Source organism: Panicum hallii, chromosome 4 (assembly GCF_002211085.1).
Source record: "Panicum hallii strain FIL2 chromosome 4, PHallii_v3.1, whole genome shotgun sequence".
NCBI lineage: Eukaryota > Viridiplantae > Streptophyta > Magnoliopsida > Poales > Poaceae > Panicum > Panicum hallii.
The window spans coordinates 41,713,701-41,733,137 of NC_038045.1; the positions used below are offsets into that span (position 1 = coordinate 41,713,701).

Consider the following 19,437-nt stretch of genomic DNA (forward strand, 5'->3'; position numbering starts at 1 on the left):
AACTAACTACCATATTTTCATCGGTCCTCAGGGCCGACAAAACAAACTGTATCTTTTTCGTCGGCTGTGCTGGCTGACGAAAATATAGTGTGTATTTTCGTCGGCTGACTTGGCTGACGAAAAGACATTTATTTTCGTCGGCAACTGAAAAAAATGCATTTATTTTCGTCGATTTTATTCCGTCAGGCTATTTTCGTCGGCCGACCGACGAATATATGTATTTTTGACGGTTTTTTACCTATTTTCGACGGTTTCTATCCGACGAAATTAAGCTATTTTCTCGTAGTGGATTTCGGTCAAGTTGTTGTCCCGACGCGTAGCACGTGCTCAACGAATTGCCTGAGCAGCGAGTTCTTTACTCTGGGTTGACTGGGAGAAAACCGTCCTGTCGCCAGGCAGAAAATATATAGATCGGCCGGCCGAAATGCATTTCACTTTGGCCACTTCTATGGGATGAGCTATAAGCCTATTAAACCTCATGTTTTCTCCTTTGGGTCTTTGATTTCCAGCTTGTTTTCTGTGGTGCATTCAAGTGCTTCCTTTAAATCATTTCTGTGTTTTGAATTCTTATAGATCCTATCTAGCTGCTCCAATACAATCAGTCCATCAAGAATTTAACTGCTTATCCTTTCTAATAGATATAGATATAGATATAGAAAACTACATGATTCGAACTTGACTAGTGACTACTGAGCACACCATTTGGTGGTACATGCCAACTATTCCTTGGCTGGAGCATCGTAAAGTCAAAGTGTCAACTGCTGTCTTCAAGATTAGAGTATCCTTTGTGCAGACATTTTATGATTATTTACAACAGTTGACATAATGACATGTACAGACTCTAGAACCATTTACAAGATCTGATAGCATAACCCATGCATTGAAGCATATATTTTTTTTTTAAAAAAAACCATGAACTCGGAAGAAACAGTGACTTGACCGATTATTTTCTATTTCAGAATCCCTGAGCTAAATATTATGACAGTAGGAATAAGAATTTCAGTGGATCCCATACCATAAGTTAATCAGGCCTACTAACTACAATATGATATGGCCCTGGGTATGACATCTATCTATTATCATCTTCCACTTGAGAGGCTGGACGTCATGCAACTACTGCCAACTGTGGACGGCAATGATGAATACTGGTCAAAACCTTCATTTTGCATCAGGCCCAACACGCTGAAACTTAAGTTTGTTGGCGTCAACTCTGGGAGTGGCATCTCACCATTGAGGTATTGTATGACTTGACGCATACTAGGCCTTACATTGCAAAATGGATGTGCACACAGCAAACCAAGATTTAAAGCCAGGCTGACCTCATGAGAGTTGTAGTTGCCTTGTAACCTACTGTCAAGTGTGTATGTGAGTGATCCTTTGTGCCAATGCTCGACAACCCAATCAACTAAGATCTGTGAACTATCATCTGCATGACTATTGATAGGCCTTTGCCCGCAGGTTACTTCAAGAATGAAAATGCCAAATGCATAGACATCTGTCAGAGTCGTTGCCTTACCAGTGCGGGCCAGTTCTGGGGCTAGATACCCCATTGTACCAACCACATGTGTTGTTTGCAGATCAGTGCCATGATCATACAATCTTGCAAGACCAAAGTCACCTAGGCGTCCATTCATCTCACTGTCAAGGAGCACGTTGCTTGCCTTGATATCTCGATGAATTACGACTTTCTCCCACCTCTCATGGAGATAGAATAGGCCAGATGCTACACCTTTGATGATCTGAAACCTTTGAGTCCAATTCAGAGTGGGTTTGTCCTCTTCACAATGTAAATACTTATCAAGACTTCCATTTGACATATATTCATATACCAATAAGAGTTCTCCTTTTCTTCTGCAATAACCTAGAAGCTGGACAAGATTCCGATGTCGGAGGCGTCCAATACTGACAATCTCAGCAACAAACTCCTTTATTCCCTGCTTTGACTCGTGGGACACTCTCTTTACAGCAACCTCTGATTTCGTGACAGAGAGCAGACCTCTATACACCTTCCCAAATCCTCCTAGGCCAAGTAGATTCTTATTGTTAAATCCATCTGTAGCATTGAACAAATCCTTGTATGAAAATCGGTGTGGACCAAACTCAGCTTCCCAATCTTCATTTATCTCAGCATACTTCATTCTCCTCCGCACCAATAGAATTACAGTTGTTCCAACAAGGATGATGAATATAGCTGTGGCTATTGGTAGGATAATCTCAAGCAACTTGGACCGAGGTTTTGGGCCAACATGAGGCAGCTTTGGCAACTTGGTAATATCAATCAAGGGAGCAGGACGGTTTATGCCCAAGCTCCAGCCGGTTACACAATATAGTGAATTGATTGGACCAGTTGATGCTGAGAAACCGATGTAGGATGGATCTTCCAGCACTGTGGATAGGTTGTAGGCAGCTGACAGTAGTGGTCTGGATGGTTTAGGTAATCTTAGCGGAGCCAACGTCACATTGATCTGTGTGGTATCTCCATCATATTCCACCCATACTTGCATTTCTTTTTTGCTAACCATGGATAAGTTTTTCCACATACCATTGTTGTCATCATAGAAGGCAGCTGATGTTGATTTAATTGAGGTGAGACTATTGATGTTGATTCCGATATGGTTGTCATCGATGTCATTGAACTCTGTATTTTGGCTACTATCAAGCTCCACTGCAAATATATGGTTACTTTTACCATCACTTGTTTTGTTGAGGAGACCTAAGTATTGGGAGGTCTGTGCACCTGAGAAATCCTTGGTCGGAGAGATCAGGAAAGTCATTCCGTCGGTACATTGATCAGAGTAGATGGGGACCATGCCGAACACAAAGGTAACTGAGAAAGACTGCACCACCTCACCAGGGGACTTGCGGAATCGCCATGGAGTTCGATAGAATGCATGGCCTTTAATGTGAACCGTGTGATTTGTCAGCTCAAGGACGCCGTCTGGTGTAATAGTGGCTGCTCCGTCGAGATCGAGGTTACTCCTGGAGAAGCCGGAGTAGACGAACTGATCCTCAACAGTGGCTGTGGTGGAGGATATAAGGCTTAAGGCCAGGGAGAAGAGTATCTTTAAAAGGAAGGATAGACGCACCATGCCAGGCATGCCTGCGACTGTGAACTCGACAAGATGCAGGAATGGGTGCGTCCAGAAGAGTATAGACAGTGGGAGGTATTTATTGTGTTTGTGTAGTCATTCTGTTCTGTGGTCTGTAATTTATTTGCAGCAAGACGACAGCTTTTAGCCACGAATAGTCAGTCGCCTGTGGAGCTTTCATGGTAGTTGCTGTTCTGCGGTGTTATTATCTTAATTGAACAAATGTTATTGCGTTGTCATTGGCAGCATGTTCTGTCTGTTAGTATAAGCATGAATTAGTCTTATGTTGAAAAGGTGCTAATCAGTCGTTTGAATAAAACAAATGCATTCTATACCATTCAACACTTCTGCAGATAAAACAAGCTTCTGTATGAACCTAAATATCTGTATGCCAAAGCTTCAATTGGTTACTTAACATTGAAATGGCCCAATGATGCATCAACTATGGTCGTCGAGGCCTAGTTAAATCAATGAGATCTCGGCAAGATTGCATTGATTAGGTCTTTGCTTTTCTATGTCCAGATTCGAAAAATTGTTTTGCCAGGTGGAAATAGGGGTCCATCCATCACTGCCTAGACTCAGAATTTTTCTACACTTCTTCGTAGTTAATAAAATTGTGGTGGTTTCAGCTTCAGCCTTTCTCTCTTGACTGGTAACAGGAAATAACATATCAATTTGTGTGGATTGTTATTCAATTAGGAATAACTGGATGACAAGAGTAATCCATGAGAAGTCCAGATGAGCGATAGCAAAGCCATGGAAATTATTGTCGCATGTAAAGCAAATCTCTTGGATGGTATGAGCGCAAGAACCTCAGGAGAGACACAATATAATAGACTGGAGGAGTGAAGTCAAGGAATGCTCCTCTCGCATTGGTCTGAATGACAACAAAATGTTCAGTGACATGATTGGACCAGCAGATGAATTCATTTGCCGTGTTAGATAGTTTTATGCTGCCAGTTGGTGCATGAAGTCAGTACCTTCCCCAATGCAAAACATATTTATCAGCCTTGGTAGGTATTTTGAGCCGACTGGTCCTGAAGAAGGCCTCTCGGAAATCCTATTACTGCTGGAACTACTAGTTGTTTTTTGTTTTCCATGATGCTTCTGGTGGTGTGACATACACACGATGATTACTGAAGAACTTGTTTCAGAGCGTGATTAATTTGTGATCCTAAATAATTCTGTTTCATTCCAATGTATGAAAACATTTTAATGGATAAGCCACGTAATGGTTTTAATTTATTTTTTCTTTGACAGAACATTGGTAAGTTGATTCATTCATGTAGATATTATGTTTCTATTTCAAATGTGAAAAGAGGAAGCCTTTTGGGCCTTGTTCTCTTATCAATCAGTCCATTTGTATGGTTTGGCTTCCTCAAAAAAGACTCCCTGTTGATCAAACTGAATGCATATTGCATAAGTTGATTAGTCAACCAGGCCACCCCCTTAGCTAGAAACCTCAAGGAATCCCAAGGGTGTAAGGCCGATTAGAGTTCTTAGATCTGTGATGACTCTGCCCCAAACCATCAGCACAAGAGCTAGTTCGTCCTTTCCTTCTGGCTCCATCTTTCCCCCTTTTTTAATTATCAGTTCTTTAGCTAAAGCTGATAGCTCGCGCATTGACAAGCTTATATCTGAATGTTCTAGCCAAGCTTTCCGAGGGATTTGGTAGAGAAGAATCTGTTATTTTTTCTTGTCTAGAGCTTGTGTTCATGGTTATTTGAGAAGAAATGGACGAGAGCAGGTCTGAGCCTTGGGGATGGAGAGAAGGGGCAATTTGCACATTGTACAATAAAACAGAGGTACGTAGCTAGTAGGTGCTAATTTGCTGGTTTGACGAATCCTAAATATGCATTATTTGCATTACCTTTCCATGACCTTTCCCATGCATGTAGCACTAACAAGAAGACGGGGTATGTAGTACTCCGTATGTGCTAATTTCTTCATGTACAAAGCTATCACAAAGAAAAATGTCGTGGGGTAGCAATCTGATTTTCTTGTACATCTACAGAGCATCGATCAATAGTATCTACAGTACAATCCTCTACTGCAAAACATTATTACAAAAGAAGTGACTCATGGAAGTTATCGCCATGTATATTTGTTGTATATACATCCTTAGGGCATCGCATTATATATTTGAGTATTTGACCCAGATTGTAGTGTGCGAGAAGAGCAGGCGGTGAAGACAGCAAGGTTACTTCGTCATCTTCCATCAAGAGAGAAGGATATTGAACCGACGTCCATCATCGTTGGTGATGGGTACAATGACACTATGGATGAGCCAAAACGTCCTTCATTCTTCATTAAGGCCAACATATGAAAGCTGAAGTGTGCTGGTAGTAGCTCTGGTAGTGGCACATCACCCTCGAGATACTGCAAAACTTGCCGCATCTTCGGTCTTGCATCTGGAAATGGATGAGAGCACAGCAACCCTAACTTTAATGCCAGGAATGCCTCATCAATATCATAGTTACCTTGGAGTTTGGTATCCACTGAATCAAGGAGTGAATCTTTATTCCAGTTCTGAATCACCCAATCGATCAACATGACCTGGCGGTTGTGGGTGTCTTCAGTTATTGCCTTTCTTCCACAGGTAACCTCAAGAATGAAAATACCAAAGGCAAACACATCGGTTAGAGTGGTTGCCTTGCCTCTGTGTACTAGCTCTGGGGCTAGATATCCTATTGTGCCAACAACATGTGTAGTTTGTGGGTCGGTGCCATGATCATACAATTTAGCGAGGCCGAAATCTCCGAGTCGTCCATTCATCTCTTTGTCAAGAAGCACATTGTTTGGCTTGACATCGCGATGGATGACCACTTTGTCCCATTCCTCATGGAGGTAGAGCAAGCCTGACGCAATTGCTTTGATAATTTTAAACCTTTGTACCCAATCTAAGGTGGACCTCCTCTCCTCACCGTACAAGTACTTGTCAAGACTTCCATTCTCCATATACTCATACACTAGAAGGAGTTCACCTTTTCGCCTACAATACCCAAATAATTTCACAACATTCTTGTGTTGAAGATGCCCCATACTTACCACTTCAGCAACAAATTGTTTTATTCCCTGCTTCGAGTTGTACGATACCCTCTTTACTGCAACCTCTGATTTTGATGTGGAAAGAACTCCCTTGTACACCCTTCCAAACCCACCTACCCCTATCAAATTCTTGGAACTAAATCCTTTGGTGGCAAAATATAAATCTTTGTAAGCAAATCGGTGTGGACCATACTCAACCTCCCAATCTTCGTGTACCTCCTTATATCTAAGATGTCTCCTCACAAGTATAACAGCTATAGTGCCAATAGCTAATACCAAAACTGCAGATGCAATTGGTAGAATGATCTCTAAGAGTTTAGATGGAGGTCTTGGGCCAAGATAAGGTAATTTGGGTAGTTTGGTGGAGTCGATTGTTGGAGCAGGACTATTCATGCCAAAACTCCATCCAAGCACACAGTGATGCCCTGTGGATAAGCCTGTCGAAGACGAGAAGCCAATGTATGATTGTTCTTTTAGAACTGTCGAGAGGTTGAAGGTTAAAGAGAGGAGTGCCCTCACAGGTTTTTCCATGCCAAGAGGAGCTAAGGTCACACTAATCTGTGTTGTGTTTCCATCATACTCTACCCAAGTTTGGATTGGCCCACTTCCAATGAGGGATAGGTTTGTGAACGTGCCGTTCTTACCGTTATTGTAGAAACCAGCTGGGTGGGATCTCAGAGAGTTGAGGCTGTTGATGTCGATGCCAACATGGTTGTTGTCGATGTCCCCAAACTCGGTATTTAGGATGGTGTCAAGCTCAATGGCAAAGATTTGGTTGATCGAACTGCCATTGTTTGTGGAGTTGATGAGCCCCAAAAATTGGAGTGGAAAAGCTTCAGTGAAATCATTGCTTGGGCCAATGAAGAAGGCAAAGCCATGGCCCCTTATGTCGCCAAATGAAGAGAGGATACCAAACACAAAGGAGGTAGAGAAGGATTGCACCATGCCATCAGGGGACAGGCGGAAGCGCAGTGGAGACGGGTAAACTGCATGGCCCTTGATCCGGGCTGTATCATTTGTCAGCTCGATTACGCCGGTCGACGTGATTCTAGCTGCGCCGTCTAGGGTGAGGTTGCTGTTGGTGAAGCCAGCGTAGACGAATTGCCCGTGGTCATTACCGGTGCTTAATTCTGGTATAAACCCTACAACTAGGATGGGGACGACAGACAAAATGAGCTTCATGCTGGTAGTGGTCATGGCTGGAGTCGATTTGTGTTTAGCAGATCACCAAATGCGTAAATTTATAGTCTGCCAAGAAACCCAATTCCTGCAAGAAATACGACCTAGTCTGCTGGAGCATCTCCATCATAACAAACAAAATTCATGGAAATTCAAGTCACGACGCGGAAGGAGTTGGCGGTCTTCTTGGGCTGGCATCAAAGACACCTGGGTGCAAGGGATTCAACAACGTCTGAATCATTTGTCAGCACGACATTGACTAATTACTGAGTTTAGTCTCGCAGACATTACTTGCAGTTTTAATGGGTTGCAGATCTGAAAAGTTGCTGGGTGGGTATGTCGAAATATTAGTATATACTCGAAAGAAGGATTTTATTATACATGTTATAAAGAGAAGGATTTTATTATACATGTTATAAAGAGAACAAATTTATACATATATATCTTATCTTCTCTTGGCAATAGACTTTCTGAGTATATTTTGCTACCATAGAAACTTTTATACATCCACGATTTTTTCGGGGCCGGGGATATTTGTAGCCCACATAATATCGACTAATAAACCATAATAATACTGGCTGTTTCAACACATACTTTATGGTGGATGCAATGAATCTAATCTGATGCTCTAGATGTGATGTTTTTTTTGTATAACCTGGTCATCAGTTTGACTTAGGACAAAGTGAAGTATAATTTGAAATGCAAGGAGTAGAATAGTAGGTTAATAAATACTGGAAGCGCATCTTCTACATGTTTATTTTTTTCACCAATTATGACGACACGTCTTTTGTTTTTTGTGAATTAATTTTTCACATAACCAGAAGCTGCCATGTCCACATCTTTCATTATTCTTAGGATCTCGACCGGCAAACTGATTGGTTATCTATTTGACCTTTTGTTTTCAAAGGATCTATTTGACTTTTCATCTGTGCAGATTCTATGGTTCTCTTTCCGGTACAACCACCGTTGGAAGCATTCGAGTGCCCGACGATGAAGCATGGACTTACGGGCATCCACAAAATAGTACTACTACATATTCGATAGGTTTGGTACAGTGGTGAGATAAAATTATAGACATAAATTGACCAAAAAATATTAAATGTCGAAGGAGTATGCTCAGTGCACATACATTCTGAGAACTAATGAAATATATGCCTGTCATCCTCTTTCAAACAAAAGTCATGAAAATATGTGGGCATACACCACATGACACAAGTGAATAATGCGGGATAGAATTGTACCCAGGTGAATTCAAGTATCCAACCTAACGCTCTGAGGTAACACAAACAGCATACCCTCTCTAAATAAGCCCCCATCTTAAATTCGTAGGGTGGAATAAAAAAACCACACACCAGCAGATCCTCTACTAAAACCTCAATTTTGGCAAGGTCTCCGAATCTCTTCCTCCACCCTCTATTCCTGGACGGTCTCTAGGGAATCATGTATCCACTGACAAAAAGAAGATGAGATTTAGATGCCACTGCTGGAGTTGAGGTTAAAAAACTAGCCTAAAAAATAGTGGGAGCCGTTACTTCTGATTTGAGGGCCATTGCTGGAGATGCTCTTACACTTTTACAAAAAAAAATATATCGAGATATTTATGGTTAGGCAAGTCTCAATGGGACACTACAAGAAAAACAAACTTTCATCATGCATGTTAGTACCCAAAACAATTTGGTCCAGTACTAAAGCTGCCACGGAGCCATTTTAGTACCGGGTCCAAATTTGAAAGCCCCTAAGCCATTTTAGTACCGGGCCAAGACACCGACCAGTACTAAATGTCACTATTTAGTACTGGATTGTGTGTTGGCCTGACAGTAAAATAGCGCGTCCATTTAGTACAGGTCAATGACACTCTAAATGTCACCATTTAGTACCGGTTGGTGTCTTGACCCGTTACTAAATGGTCCGCCCACGAGTTACTTCAAAAGGAAAGCATCTCCCATCCCGTCACATGTGATGCATTAGTAGGGTGGTAAAGAAAGCTACACGCGAGACCGGAGGTTCGAATCCTTGAGGCCGCGCATGCGCATTTACGCGTGAAAAAGTCGCGTGTGCGGATCTCCTGACGGTTCGTAATATTTTCTTTCATTTTTCTGGGTGGCGCGTTTAGTACCGGTTGCTGCGACCGATACTATACAGCCCTCCATTTAGTACCAGCCAGGCGGTACCGGTCAGCCTGACCGGTACGAAATGCGCCCTATGCCCAATACTAGTGCTAGTTTGTCTAGCAGTGGGGGTTCCATCGAAAATTTCATGAGCATTGAATAACATACCACATCAGCAATTTTACTGACTTCGCAGTATCATTATAAGAAGAGACGAGGGAGAGTTTTATAAGATGAGAGAGAAGTTTTATCCCCATAAAACCCAACCAGCATATTTACCAAGTTCTCAATCTTGATAACTGTACAATGAAGATCTTCATTGAGACTTACCTTAGCCATCTCTAATGAGATTCTTTCATCCCCACATTGATTACTTTAGCCGTGGGATGAGGTCACGCCTCTTGAGACACTACTAGCAAACATGTCCTTAGTACGGTCGAAAACCGGCTTTGGTCCTGGTTCTTCAACCGATACTAAGGAATTGAGACTGAAAGTCTTGGTCTAGGACACCGGGTATTGTACCCGGTGCCTAAGGCCACCTTTGGCGCCGGTTGGACAGACCAACCGGTACCAAACAGGCCGCCACGCTAACGCAAGCTGGTGGCCCCTTTGGTACCGGTTGGTCTTTCCAACCAGTACCAAAGGTTTCTCTCTTTTTTCCAAAGCCTATTTTATTTCAATTGTTTATTACTATTTATGCTTGCAGAATTATTACGTGTACCCAAGCTATACGCTATTATACGTCCTTTAGCCACGTTTGTGTGAAAATAATGTATGAAAATAACTAAATATCATTGACAATCATATAATTAAATAATGTAGACATAATAATATTTACAAATATACAAATTTCACGATACAAGCACTGGAAATTATTGTAACGAGCAATTGTTTTTGTCTCGACTAAAAATTCTAAGCCCCTCACGACGTCGACACGGATGCTCTAGGGACCGGATGGCCATCATGGTAGAACTCGCCTTTAAAATCTATGATCTCCTTCAAAATGAATCCTATGAGCTGCTCCGACATGGCCACGATCCTATCCATATGGAGAACTTCATCCTTGATTCGCATCATCTATCATTACAACAGTATAAAGCTTGGTATATCAATTCTTCGCAACAGTATAATTAGAAACATATTTATGAATGGTTTGTATGTACTCTTAGATCCTACCTTTTGTGCATGTAATCACATACATAGTTCCCACACCAATTATTTCCTACCTTTTGACTCGAACACTAAAAAAGAAACAAAGTAGTTATAATTGTATGCGTATACATAATAGTAAATAAGATATGCAAAGAGTAGCGGACCCGCATACCGGGAAGTCCATTTTAACATCCAATTCATTCTTAAAATCACCATTTTGCTTTTTCACAAAAGCTCTCCACACCCTGTGCATAAGAATGAAAGGTAAATGTTCGAAGATTAATCGATCCCAAAATAGTTGTGTTTTGTGCAAAATAAACTTACCTGTTCAATGGGTCTAAGAAGTGTTTGATTTTCTCCTTTATGTATCACTTGGAGTCGTACACTATAACTCTACTAGTCTCTATGCAAAGTACGAGCAAAATCCAATGGAAGGTGCACACATAGATATATAAGCATATATATATATATAGAGAGAGAGAGAGTGTTAGCCTAAACGGTAAATGCTAACAATCGTTCGTCTACCGTTTAGCTATTTATTCGGACTAAATGGCCATTTAAACTGATTAAACGGTCATTAAATGGGGTAAACAGCTAATTAAACGGACATGACTGACCACTGTGTAGCATTTACTCGGCATGTACGCGTGCTAAACGGCCATGTAGACGAACAGTCATATATATATATACACACACACACATCATTAAAGTTAATATTTATTTAGTAATAAAGTTACAAGTCGATCAGAACTTATTTATAGTGTAGGGAATGAATATATAGGGTTTGTAATATTATTGCATTAGGGCTTGGTACATGTTTGTACACGTTTGCTTATAGTCATCCTGTAAATTTTTCTGATTGATAAGCATGGGAAGCATGAAACCCATCTGATGCTCCCATCCTTCATTTCGGCACTTTTGAAGCTCCATTCTACATGATACATATAAATTGGATTGTACACAAAGAATAGAGCGTTGATTAATAGAACATAACAATGTAAAGATTGGTCGACACTTATAGAATCCAGCAAGACATGAGAGATATTGTTTTAGAGTTTAAGGGGTGAAAATCCCCCGTCTTAACTAAAAGCCAAGACCAAAACAGTTTACATCGCTGATAATGGGGCTGCCATTCCACAGTTTTAGAGCTCAGGGAACCACAAAAAGCAGAATCCGAGCCTCTCAACACAAGAAAAATAAGAGTTGAGAACTAAAAGACAGCACTGAAGCAACTGAAGAAACTAAATCTAAAAAACGCTCCCCACTTGTAAGCATCTAGGCCCTCAAGGTATGTTTCGGTGATTAATGACAACCATTATTGTGACTAATGAGTTTGTGCAGCGTTATAGATCATTATCGCTCATTTGGTCATATGTCAAAAGAGGCCCCTAATTTTCATTATTCAAAAAGGCGATCTCAGCATTCAACTCAATAATTTGTCAAGACTAAGGATCTTTCTAGTCCTAAGTGTCATAAGGTTGAGAAGGACACTTAGGTTAGTATAGGTTTTATAGTCTTATAGTGATCGCACTATTAAGAGGGGTTTAGGCTAAGTAAATTGAGCATGAACATGGTCATCTGAAAATGGATGCACACAATGGTCACTTAGGTTTCTAGAAGCTCAAATAAGTGGTTCTCAACTTATATCTCAAGAATAATTGGATTTCATTCAAGACTCAAATCAGAAAAGGCAAAATCAGGAAAAATCCTTAACACCGGTTTAACCGACGCTTCAACTTTTGTATACGTTGGTTAAACAAGGTCAGCAGAGTCTGGACAGGTCAATACACCGGTTAAACTGACGATATTTGAAATGGGACGTCGGTGCAGTTGTCCAGAGACTTGGCTTTTCAGTTGATCAGTGGACAACTACACTCACCGGTTAAACTGATGCTACGTCGGTTAATCTGCCCAAGCTGCAACGGCTAGTTTTCAGAAGGGGTAGTTTGCATTCACCGGTTAAACCGACGATGACTATTGGAGGTACGTCGGATTAACCGGCGCTACGCAGTTTTCTAGCAGCTTTTTTCTCCAACGGCTCTATTCGTGTGAGCTGCCTATATATACCCCTCCAATGGGTCATTTTACTACTCTTGACACCAGGCAACATCCAAACACTCATACTATAGTCAAGAGCCACCTTGAGCTTCATCATTTCACATACTTGTTCATTCAATCATTCAAGAAGCAAGATTAAGGACTTGAGTAGAGAGAAGCTTGTGTGCATCCGCTCTTGGTGATCGGTTCTTGCTCAAGTGAAGGCCTTAGCTTGTTACTCTTGGTGATTGGCATCACCTAGGCGATCTTGGTGATCGAGGTGATTCTCGCGGAGCTTGCCAAGGATTGTGGGAGCCCGGAGAAGAAGATTGTACGTGGCTTGATCTCCACCACACCAGGATGGTGAACGGAGACTCTTAGTGAGCGCCCTCGTCTTGGTGACTTGGGAGGTGACAAAACTCTTTGTGAGTGTCACAACGTGGACTAGGGGTGTGTGCCAACACATCGATACCACGGGAAAAATTCGGTTGTCTCTTGTCCACTTTACTTATTCAATCATTATCTTTCATGCAATTTTTCATGTGCTTGATTTAGGGATCATTACTTTGCTCTACCTTGCTAGGCTTTACCTATTTTTATCTTTCCTAGCTTTGCATAGGTTAAGGTTGCTTTACCTTGTTTTAGAATTTGAAAAAGGCCCAATTCACCCCCCCTCTTGGTCCATCGATCCTTTCAATTGGTATCAGAGCCTCGTTGCTCATTTGGATCATTAGGCTTCACCGCCTAGAGCTATGGCCAAGATGGGTGGTTCGCCGCCTCACTTCGAGGGCAAGAACTTTGCTTATTGAAAAGTTCGCATGGCCGCATACCTTGATGCGATTGCCCCCGAAGTGTGGTCAGCAACTAAGGTCGGGTTCACCGGAACTCCCACCACCGAACAATTAAAATGGAATGCTAAAGCTAGAAATGCAATTTTCGAAGCTATTAGTGAGGAAGTCTTTGCTAGAGTTAATGGCATGGACTTAGCAAGTGATATTTGGAAGGAGCTCATTGAAATTCATGAAGGTTCCACTAAAGTTCGTGAGCAAAAATATCACTTGTTTTGAGCTAAGTATGATTCCTTTAAAATGCTAGCTCATGAAAATTGCAATGATATGTATTCTCGCTTGAATGTCATTGTCAAGGACATTAATGCACTTGAAATATCCAAAATTGACAGTGCCTCCATCAATCGCAAGATTCTCATGCTCCTCCTGAAGCCCAAGTATAACATCATCAATGCTATGCTTCAAAAGGAGGATCTTGACGCAATGGAAGTAGGAGAACTTGTGGGGGAAATTCGCGCTCATGAAATGAGCATTCTTGGTATGTCCGAAGAGCCAACTTCAAGCAAATCAATTGCTCTAAAGACCAAGACAAACAAATCCCGCAAGCTCAAGATGATCAAGCAAGATTCAAGCTCAAGCAACGAAGAAGATGATCATCATGAAAGCTCATCCGACGTTGAAGATGATGGAGAACTTGCTCTCATGATGAGGAAGTTCACACGCTTGAATGAAAAGATCAATAAGAAGGGTTTCAACTTTGACTCCAAAAAGGGAATGTTCCGGCCAATGGATGTCAAGAACAAGATTTGCTACAATTGTGGAGAAAAAGGTCACATCCGTCCGAATTGCTCCAAGCCAGATAAAAGGAACAAGGACAACAAGAGCAAGTATCTCCATGATTCAAGCGATGATGAAGAAGAGGAGAGGAAGAACAAAAATAAGAGATTTGGGAAGAAGAAGACCCATGACAAGAAGACCAAGCTCTTCCCAAAGAAGAAAGGGCGCACCAAGAAAAGTTTCTTGGTGGAAAAACAAGAATGGGTAACCGATGTCTCATCAAGCGAAGACTCAAGTGATGAAGAAGACATCGTCACCATCGCCATCACCAATGAAGAACCACCACTACCTCCGCCTCCTATGTGCCTCATGGCAAAAGGTAACACCAAGGTATGTGAGGTAAATAGTGAAGATGATAGTGATGAAGAGCTTGATCCTAATGAATTCACTAACCTCATCAATGAGTATACATCCGTCATCAAGAGGGAAAAGGGCAAAGTCAAAATTCTTGAGAGCACTCATGCCAAGTTAGAGCTTGCCCACTCCGACTTATTTGGTAAGTACAATGACCTGCTCAAAAAGCATAATGAGTCACTTGTACTTGCTAAGCAAGTTGAAGAAAGCCACAAAAAGCTCAAACAAGAGCATAGGGAGTTGGCTCACAAATATCAAGAACTTGAATTTGCCTATGAAGTTATTGACTCAAGTCTTGAGAAATTTGCTCATGAAAAGGTTAATGCTTCTACTTCATGTGATGACCTACTCATTGATGCATATGCCACTAATGTTGTGCCCAAGCTTGCTCCTTCTAGGGAAAAGGAATTGATGGATCAAGTGGCAAGCCTCAAGAGTAGTGTGGAGAAACTCTCAAGAGGGGAATACATCCACAAGGAGATTCTCTTCAACAATGCCCGTGACTATGGCAAGAGAGGTCTTGGTTCATTTCCGGAGCCAAACATGGCTACAACTCCTTCTCTGGAGATCAAGACAAGCTTGATCAAGGAAGTTGGTTCATATTGCCAACATTGCCAAGTCACCGGGTACCACACTAGGGAGTGCACTTTGCCATCACGTCCTCTTCCTAACTTACCCAAGAATTACTCATCAATGTTCCAAAATAACCATTTTCTCTTGAGTAAAGTGAATGGCAAGGTGAAGGCCAAGTTCATTGGCAAAATTGCTAAGGAGTCGAAGAAGAAGCTCCCCAAGCAACTTTGGGTCCCAAAAGCTCTTGTCACACATGTGCAAGGCCCAAAGCTTGTTTGGGTTCCCAAAACTCAAAAATGAATTCTCATGTGTGTAGGTGAACTACAAAGCCGGTGGAAAAATGAATTCTCTTGAAGACCCCGGCGATCATGAACATGTCACCTATGGTGATAACTCAAAGGGGAAAGTCTTAGGTTTGGGTAGAATTGCAATTTCAAAAGATTTATCTATTTCAAATATCTTATTTGTAGAAGCACTTAGTTTTAATCTTATTTCTATTGCTCAATTATGTGATCTTGGACTAACGTGTGTCTTTGACAAGAATGGTGTTGTAGTAACTCATGAAAAAGACAAGTCATTGGTATTCACGGGGTTTAGGCATGGCAACATCTATTTGGTGGATTTCTCTTCAAAGCAAACAAGCACCATGACTTGCCTCTTCACCAAGTCGTCTCTTGGGTGGCTTTGGCATAGAAGAATTGCTCATATTGGCATGAGCAACCTCAAGAAAGCCCACAAGAGAGGGATGATCACCGGTGTAAAGGACGTCACTTTTGACAAGAACAAGTTATGCAAAGCATGTCAAGCCGGGAAGCAAGTTGCAACTCATCATCCTATCAAGAAGATGTTGTCTACCTCCAAGCCGCTCGAGCTACTACACATGGATCTCTTTGGTCCAACTTCATACAAGAGCATTGGTGGTAACCTCTATTGCCTAGTAATCGTTGATGATTTTTCACGCTACACTTGGGTCATGTTTCTAGGCGATAAGGGTGAAACTCCGGAGATCTTCAAGACATTTGCAAGAAAAGCTCAAAGGGAATACAATTCTCCAATTGTGAAGATCCGGAGTGACAACGGCACCGAGTTCAAGAATACAAAGATTGAAGAATGGTGCGATGAAGAGGGAGTCAAACATGAGTTTTCCGCCACCTACACGCCTCAACAAAATGGAGTGGTGGAAAGAAAGAACAAGACTCTCATCACCCTTGCAAGAGCAATGTTGGATGATTATGGCATGTCCGAGAAGTTTTGGGCGCAAGCAATCAACACGGCGTGTCATGCATCCAACCGAGTGTATCCTCACCGACTTCTCGAGAAAACTCCATATGAGCTCATCACCGGGAGGAAACCAAATATATCATACTTTCGAGTCTTTGGTTGCAAATGCTTCATCTATAAGAAGAAAAGGCTTGGTAAGTTTGAGAGTAGATGTGATGAAGGTTTCTTTCTTGGTTATGCATCAAACTCCAAAGCATATAGAGTATTCAATCAAACCTCCGGGTTAGTTGAAGAAACATGTGATGTGGAGTTTGATGAATCTAATGGCTCCCAAGCGGAGGTTGTTGGCTATGAAAATGTAGGGGATGAAGAGATTGAAGAAGCCTTGAAGAAGATGTCCATTGGGGATATCAAGCCGGAGGAGGTGCATGAAGACAATGATCAAGGGGGAGGAACTTCCTCATCTTTACCAAACACCTCCACGGCACCTCAAGTGGATGAAGATCAAGATAAAGTTGATCCACTACCTCAAGAAAATGTGTCAACACCAACACCCCAAGTCCAAGAACAAGAAGAGCAAAATGTTCCACCACAAGCACAAGTCACTCATGATCCACCCCAACAAGCATCCACGCAAATACCGCTAGTGAAGCATGGTCGCATCTCCAAGGATCATCCAATTGGTCAAATCATTGGTAGTCCTTCCAAAGGAGTAAGAACTCGCTCTAAGCATGCTTTATTTTGCGAACATCACTCGTTTATTTCTTGTATTGAACCCACTAGCATAGAAGAAGCACTTGAGGACTCGGATTGGGTGATGGCCATGCAAGAAGAATTGAACAATTTCACCCTCAATGAGGTTTGGGTCCTCGAAGCTCCTCCGAAAGACAAGAACATCATCGGCACAAAGTGGGTCTTTCGAAACAAGCAAGATGAACATGGGGTGGTGGTGCGCAACAAAGCAAGACTTGTGGCAAAAGGGTTTTCTCAAGTCGAAGGTTTGGATTTTGGTGAAACTTTTGCTCCGGTCGCAAGACTTGAAGCTATCCGCATCCTTCTTGCTTACTCTTCACATCATAATATTAAGTTATATCAAATGGATGTGAAAAGTGCATTCTTAAATGGCTTTATTAACGAACTCGTTTATGTTGAGCAACCTCCCGGGTTTGAAGATCCGAGGAATCCTAACCATGTTTATAGGTTGCACAAGGCACTCTATGGGCTCAAACAAGCTCCAAGGGCTTGGTATGAGAGGCTTCGTGACTTCCTAATCATGCAAGGCTTCAAGATCGGGAGGGTGGACACCACTTTGTTCACAAAAGACGTCAACGGGGATCTTTTCATTTGTCAAATTTATGTTGACGATATTATCTTTGGCTCAACTAATGATTTACTAAGTCATGAGTTTGCCACCATGATGTCTAGGGAATTCGAGATGTCCATGATTAGCGAATTGACCTTCTTCCTTGGTTTTCAAGTCAAACAAATGAAGGAAGGGACATTCATCTATCAAGAAAAATATACTAAAGATATCTTGAAGAAGTTCAAGATGGATGAATGCAAGCCAATTAAGACACCCATGGCTACAAATGGGCATCTCGACTTGGATGTGGACGGTAAACCAGTTGATCAATCTCTCTATCGTTCTATGATAGGGTCTTTGCTTTACCTTAACGCATCTAGGCCCGATATAATGTTTAGTGTGTGCTTGTGTGCCCGTTTTCAAGCTAACCCTAAGGAATCGCACCTTTCGGCTGTGAATAGGATCCTTCGGTATCTCAAGCACACCCCTAGCATAGGCTTGTGGTACCCCAAAGGTGCTAGCTTAGATCTCTTGGGATACTTGGATTCGGATTTTGCCGGAAGCCGTGTGGATCGCAAGAGTACCTCCGGGGGTTGCCACTTGCTTGGGCGTTCTCTAGTTTCTTGGTCGAGTAAGAAGCAAAATTCTGTGGCTTTGTCCACCGCGGAAGCGGAATATATAGCGGCCGGTGCATGTTGTGCCCAAATTCTATATATGAAGCAAACCCTTTTGGACTTTGGTGTAAAACTAGACAGGATACCACTCCTTTGTGACAATGAAAGTGCCGTAAAAATTGCCAAGAATCCGGTTCAACACTCTCGCATAAAGCACATTGATATTCGCCATCACTTCTTGCGTGATCACGAAGCCAAGGGGGACATTTCCCTTCAAGGTGTGAGATCCGAGGAGCAATTGGCGGATATTTTCACAAAACCTTTAGACGAGAGTACTTTTGTTAGGCTAAGGAATGAGCTTAATGTGTTAGATGCGGCAAACGTCATGTAAGTTGCCATGTCATATAGAAAAATGCATACATATAGAAAACTTGTCTAACCATGGTAAGATAGTGATGAGCAAGGGTATAGCTAGAGGTGGTGGTCCACTTGTTTTCCTCTAGTCTTGTAGAAAGGCTCACCATGATGAAGCTTTCCGTGGGATCAAACTTGACAAGTAGAATTTAAATTCTTGCTATGCATTTCTTGTCATATAGTTGTGCACTTCATGTTTACCTTACTTTCGCACATGGTAGTAACTTGCACCATCATTGCATGCGTAAGGGTCACAAAGGAGATCACTTGATGAAAATGAGACTTGTTTTATATACAAGATTTTAATTCATGAAAAGTGAAAAGAGTAAAGTGTTAGGTGCGTTATTGCCTAGTAAGCAATGTCGTGATGAGTATGAAGTTTTCCTTCTTCAATACTCCTACGACATAGCTCGTACATTTTAATTTGGCGCTTTGTCTCTCTTGCGACTTCTCTTTGGTTTTGAAAAGAAAAATTATTTAAGCTTGTAAGCTATCCTATTTACTTTGAGGGGTAAAGTCGCCTATGCAAGTCCATTAGCTTGAGTTTATTTGAATTTTATAAGTTCATTGGACTTAGCATAGAAGAGTAAGCTGAGAGAGGGTTTTTGGCTTCACCGGTTAAACCGACGCTCAAAGGATCTTCACCCATCGGTTTAACCGGCGTTACTAAGCTTCAGCTTCAGCTCAGTCATTTCATGCGTTCAACCGGTGTATACAAAG

General features: G+C 41.7%; 1 pseudogene; it reads right to left on the bottom strand.

Moving 5' to 3' along the window:
- Nucleotides 1-793: 793 nt before the first annotated feature.
- LOC112888358 lies at nucleotides 794-7,334 on the bottom strand (annotated as a pseudogene).
- Between the last annotated feature and the right edge of the window lie 12,103 nt (nucleotides 7,335-19,437).